Below are 6,280 nucleotides of genomic sequence, written 5' to 3'. Positions count from 1 at the left end.
AAATTTCAGGAAATCTCTTACTTGCATCTTACTATAAGTACTCAAATTAGACAGTAAATTAAAACAATGAATACAGTAAAGGGATGCAGGGTAACTTTGGACTTTACTGTGTAATATACCATACAGCATAAACAGATTTGTTTAAGTAGTAATTTGGAAGAAAATTTGTTAAATCTTTAATATTAGTTTCTGGAAATGAATGAATATACAATACTACAAGACTAGACATTTTAAATAAAATATCTAGAATATTTGAACATTGATTCTAAATGAAAAGTGATACAGTTTGAGTAGCATATCAAAATAAAAAACTATAAGCTACAATTAAAATGCTAACTCTGCCTATTATAATTAAGAAAAGTAAATATATTAAACTAGCCAACCCGTGGCGTAGCAAACGCCACATATAATTATTTATTGATGAGTGAACACTTCCTGAAAGACACAGTTGTCCAAATGGGGAGGGTTTGAAGATACAACTGTCAGTGAATGAAAAGATGGAACTCTGGAGAGAGCAACATACAATTGTCCGTGAGTGTAAACAGGTTTTGGCAGATACAGGCATATTTTTTTGAAAGTTTGTCCTTGTGCCTTATTAATAGTCATTGCAAATGCCAATCTAACCGAAAATTGTCTGCGTGTTGTCACGCATGCACGAGTAGGGGACCGCGGACGGACCTTAATACGCTTGGGAAGACATTCGCTGGCAGGGAGTGGTGGGGTGCTAACCTTTCTCCTTTTATTTCTTGCAGAAAAAAGACGCTCCGCCGCCATAAGCCTCCTTCTTCCCGCAGCACGTTACTTCCGCCCTTCCTCTGTCCACTGTTCCTGACGTCATCAATCCCATCTTCCACCACGGTTCCTTCCCAGCATTCCTCCACTTCCGACTCCTCCTTCATAAAATGTCTGCCGACGGTATGCACTGAAAGATATTTTTTCATGTATTTGCGGCGAGACCGGCCATCTGCTACCAACCTGTCCCTTGAACATGGCCATGGAGCCGATGGACTGCACTTGGGCTACGCCGGAAAGGTACTGTGCAGCATCGCATCCCTTAGGGAGTCCTAAATATGGGAGTGGTGTTACTAAATGGGCACTCGGTGGTGGTTTTATTTGACTCCGGCAGCAACATAACCATTGTTGCTCGCCGTTATGTTTTACCACGACAGTGGCTAAACCAACATCTGCAAGTCACTTGTGTACATGGGGAGACCAGGTCTTATCGCTCCATACAGTGCTATATCGCCTGGAAGGGGGAATTGACTCGCTTGGTGATCGCGGTGTTGCCCGAACCCCCCTACCCGGTGATTTTGGGGCAGGACTGGTCATATAAAAAATGCGGTAAGATGCACACCACTCCCGGGGCCTCATTGGGTCTGGCTATGAGGGGGTGAGGCGCCCTTCCTGTGGTCCCCACGCCGTGCTCTAGGGCAGGGCCTAATGGCGCAGGCACACAGGAGGACGCTTCTCCGGCGACGGACCCTAACCCGGAAGTATCCGCGGGGAGGGAACGAGCCAGGGTACTCTTTTTGTCACCAGCTCACAAGACCCTTTAAATAGCTTGGATCACCAGTTTCGATTCACGCCTGCCTCATTTAAGAGAGAACAGTGGAATGACGATTCCCTGCTGTTTGCCCGGAATGCTGTTGTTCTCCCCGGCAGCTCACAAGCTGACGATTCCATACCACGCAAGCACTTTTTTGTGCTTGAAAACGATCTGTTGTTTCGGGTGGCGACCCACAAGGGCGAGGTACGGAACTTGCTGCTAGTTCCAAGTACCTTCCGGCGGGAGATATGCGAACTAGCTCATGTTCACCTCATAGGTGCCCACCTCAGGGCCAAGAAGACTTTGGAGAGGATAAAGCTCCGCTTTTACTGGCCTGGGATCAACAAGGAGGTCCGACGTTTCTGCCAATCCTGCCCAGAGTGTCAGATTCGCCAGATTCTTAGGAGGGACCGCGCTCCTCTCGTTCCCATCCCGTTGATCGATGTTCTCTTCGACAGAATAGGGGTGGATTTAGTAGGACCCCTGGAACCCTCAAACCGTGGCCACAAATACATACTGGTCATGGTGGATTACACAACCCGATACCCAGAGGCGGTTCCCCTGCGCTCCGCTAACACTAAAAACATTGCACGGGAACTAGTCAACCTATTTTCTAGGGTGGGTATTCCCAGAGAAGTCCTCACGGACCAGGGTACACCCTTCAACTCGGATAGTTCAGGGAGGTTGCCAAATTACTACGTGTTAAGCACCTGAAGACGTCTGTCTATCATCCGCAAACAGACGGGTTGGTAGAGCGTTTTAACCAGACGCTTAAACAGATGCTACGCAAGGTAGTCAACGCGGACTGCAGGAAATGGGACCAACTCCTACCACTCGTGCTTTTTGCATACCGGGAAATACCCCAGGCCTCTACGGGCTTCTCCCCTTTTGAGTTGTTGTATGGACGACAACCCCGAGGACTTTTGGACATACTAAAAGAAGGTTGGGAGGCTGAGGCCCTTCCCTCCACCAATATATTGGAGTATGTGGCGCAACTGCGCGACAGGCCCAATAAAATCAGGCCACTCCTAAAAGACCACGTGACTCGTGCGTAGGCAGCGCAAGCCCAGTGTTACGATTGTAACTCCGTCCTCCGGGAGTTCCGCCCGGGGGATCAAGTGATGGTGCTCGTTCCTACCTCCCACTCTAAGTTAATGGCTCACTGGCAGGAGCCATACGAGGTTAAAGAAAGAAAGGGACTCGTTGACTATTTGGTTAAACAGCCCAATCGTCGGCCGAGTGAGAGGATCTACCATGTAAATTTATTAAAACCTTGGAAAGACAGGGAGGAGTCTTCCGACACTCGTAGATCCCTCTCCCTATTCACATGCACGTCTGCCCTTAACCTTGGTGACGAGCTGACACCCCTACAGCGGCAGGAGTTAACCCATGCAATCCTGGCCGTCCCCGAAGTACTGAGCGAATCACCGGGCCGGACTTCGCTGATTGAGCACGACATAGTCACGGACCCCGGAGTAGTTGTCCGGGAGAGACCCTATAGACTCCCGGAGGCAAAATGCGCTAAAGTGGAACTAGAGGTGCAACGGATGTTGGACATGGATATTGTTGAGAAGAGCCATAGCCCTTGGTCCAGTCCTATTGTCCTCGTTTCTAAGCCGGACGGCTCCTGGAGGTTCTGTAATGACTTCAGACGTCTAAATCAGGTCTCCAAATTCGATGCCTACCCAATGCCATGGGCGCCGGCAGGGGGGTGCAAGTAGGTGCACGTGCACCCCCCTAGCTTTTGAAAAAAAGGAAATGGAGAAAAAAAATAAATCTTTCAATAATAAGAAAAAACGCGAAAAAATAGTTTTTATTTTAAATTTTTAAATTACAATTAGACGTTTACATTTTACAACTATACATAAACAATCATTCACTTTGTTTCTAAAAGAGCATTTCAAGCCTTCTTTTTTGTTGTCCAAACTTGTCTACAACTTTGTCGATAAATTTTGGACAATTATTTATTCTTTTTTTGTGTACACTAAGCATACATAATCCACTTAATCTATCGTCACTCATTGTAGATCGGTTCCAAGTTTTGACGCGCCGTAATGTGCTAAAAGATCTTTCAATACTGCAGGTTGTTGCAGGAATTGCACGTGCACCTACTTGCACCCCCCTGCCGGCGCCCATGTGCACCCCCCTGAATTAAATCCTGGCGGCGGTAATGCCCAATGCCCCGTATAGATGACCTTCTTGAGCGTCTGGGTACGGCTCAATGCTTGACTACCCTTGATATGACAAAAGGGTATTGGCAAATTCCCTTAACGGCATCTGCCAAAGAGAAAACCGCCTTCAGCACTTGGCAATACAAGGTCCTCCCATTTGGGCTGCACGGGGCCCCGGCGACCTTTCAACGTCTCGTGGATAGAGTGCTGAAGCCCCACCAGTCCTATAGTGCCGCCTACCTGGATGACGTAGTCATCTATTCTGGCACCTGGAAGGAGCATCTATTGCAGGTCTCCGCTGTCCTTGCGACACTAGCAAAGGCCGGCCTCCGCATAAACCCCCGAAAGTGCTTCTTTGGTCTAAAAGAGGCCAAGTATTTAGGCTACCTAGTGGGACGAGGACAGGTGAGGCCACAATGTTCAAAAATTAAAGACATCCTGGAATGGCCCCATCCGAATACCAAGAGACAGGTGCAGGCTTTCTTGGGGTTAGCGGGGTACTACCGCCGGTTCGTACCTCGTTTCTCTGAAAGGGCAGCACCCTTGACCAATTTAACAAAAAAGGGCGCTCCCGTATACGTGGTATGGAACAACAAGGCAGAACATGCATTTAGTGACTTAAAAAACGGCCTAACGTCGGCACCAGTGTTAAGGACGCCTGATTTTGGTCTTCCTTTTATTCTCCAGACCGACGCTTCGGACACAGGTCTGGGCGCCGTGTTGAGCCAAAGCGTCGATGGTGTCGAGCACCCCGTGATGTACTTAAGCCGGAAACTGTTGGACCGGGAGACCAGGTACACGGCAGTGGAGAGGGAGGCCTTGGCCATTAAGTGGGTGGTGACACATCTCCTTTACTACCTGTTGGGTCGCGAATTCACTCTGGTGACTGATCACGCTGCTCTTTAGTGGATGTCCCTACACAAAGAGTCGAATCCCAGAGTTACTAGGTGGTTTCTGGATTTGCAGCCGTACAAGTTCGCTGTCACTTATTGTCATGGCAACCTTCAGGCCAATGCCGATGCCCTCTCTCGTATTCATGACCTCTCGGTTAGGTCCGCCCAACCTGACGGTTCTGGGCTGAGGGGGTCATGTCACACACGCACGAGTAGGGGACCGTGGACGGGCCTTAATACGCTTGGGAAGACATTCGCCGACAGGGAGTGGCGGGGTGCTAACCTTTCTCCTTTTATTTCTTGCAGAAAAAAAGACACTCCACCGGCATAAGCCTCCTTCTTCCCGCAGCACGTTACTTCCGCCCTTCCTCCATCCACTGTTCCTGACGTCATCAATCCCATCTTCCACCACGATTCCTTCCCAGCATTCCTCCACTTCCGGCTTCTCCTCCATAAAATGTCTGCTGACGCCATCTTTGGCGTTGTGCATACTGAAAGATATTTTTTCATGTATTTGACCTGTTTTGATTTTTTGCTGTGGATAATTTTGCAGTATACGGGGCCAGAAACCCCAAACCTTTATGTTGTCTCTTGCTTTTACAGTGTAAAAGTAAAAGGTAAATTAGAATCTGATGGGATCAGGGAAATCCGGGGAATAAGGACAGTTTGTGTGGTAGCAAATGTGAGTCTTACACTCCAGTACATTGCGGTGAATGCTGGTAACAGAAAGTCTAGTGCCATTATAGAGATCTTTTGCTGGCATGAGGTTCCTGAGAAGTATGATGACTGAACCAATTTTAATTTTGAGTTTATGCGGAGGCATGCCAGTGGGAGTAAGACTATTAAGAAATTCTTCGGGGAATGCAAGTTGATCTGCAGGATTGTCTGTGACAATGGAGTCAACACTGGTGAAAGTTACTTCATCGTTAGGGATAAGTTTCAGCACCTGTTTTCATTAAGGTGTAGTGAGTCTTCGTTGGTGACGCTTAATATAGCTCGCGTACTGTACTGAGTTGCTCCAGAGTGACAGTTCAGAAGTCGATGTCGCCATATAATTGCCTCGAGAGCGATGTTGGAAGCCTGCAGAGGGAGAGAGTTGGCAGGTGGGGCCTTGTTGTGCGTTCCCCATGATGTGGGAGGAGGGTTAGAGTGGGCGTTCATGGCTCTTTTGTGTGTAACCCATGGGCGGGGCTCTGTTAGAGTTGGCGGGCGGGGCTCTGTGAGTTGGCTGTCGTGGCTCTCTGTCTTGCGTGCTGTGAAAAGTCAACGTGGCTCAGAGGTGCATGTGGACTTTTGCACAGACGAAAGCGACTGAGGCTGTGTTTGGTGAGTTGTTGCGTGCGGGCACATGAGCAGGCAGTGCACATGCCTCAAGAGCGATGCTGGATGTGGGAGGATGGTTACATTTGGCATGCATGGCTCTGTCGTGCATCTCCCATGACGTGGTAGGAGGGTTAGAGTTGGCGGGTGGGGCTCTGTCGAGCGTATCCCATGGTCTTAGAGTTGGCAGGCATGGCTCTCTGTCTTGCTTGCGCTCACTGTCTTGCATGCCCTTAGTGAATTATATATATAGATAATTTAAAGCTAGATACAATTTATTTGAAATTTCCTACTTTTTCTTACTATTTACAAAGTAAGTAGCACACTGATGGCAGAACATTGCAGATTAC

Source organism: Polypterus senegalus, chromosome 8, assembly GCF_016835505.1.
Source record: "Polypterus senegalus isolate Bchr_013 chromosome 8, ASM1683550v1, whole genome shotgun sequence".
Classification (NCBI taxonomy): domain Eukaryota; kingdom Metazoa; phylum Chordata; class Cladistia; order Polypteriformes; family Polypteridae; genus Polypterus; species Polypterus senegalus.
The sequence above is the reverse complement of the archived record's forward strand: the minus strand, read 5'-3'. Positions refer to the sequence as shown.